Here is a 306-nt window from a genome sequence, read left to right on the forward strand (position 1 = left end):
CAACTTTGATGTATCTCTAGATATAAGCAATCATGTGAAGGAAGTGACATGATACAGGAGAAAACTGTAGTGTCCAACATGTAACTTTGACCATAGCAACTTATAAAGTAAGGCTAAAGCTGAGGGCTCATTTAGACTCCAGAACTGAACCATGATGTAACTGGCTAGAAGACATTCTAACCAAGCTCTTTCATTCAATTGTAATTGTAGTGTAGGTGGGTCTTAAAACAGCAAGGTAACAAGAAGGCGGCAGATATACAAGTATGAAATAATTTAACACAGGACAAAAGCCTCACTAGGAAAACA

The sequence above is a fragment of the Gopherus evgoodei genome, chromosome 12, assembly GCF_007399415.2.
Source record: "Gopherus evgoodei ecotype Sinaloan lineage chromosome 12, rGopEvg1_v1.p, whole genome shotgun sequence".
Lineage (NCBI taxonomy): Eukaryota > Metazoa > Chordata > Testudines > Testudinidae > Gopherus > Gopherus evgoodei.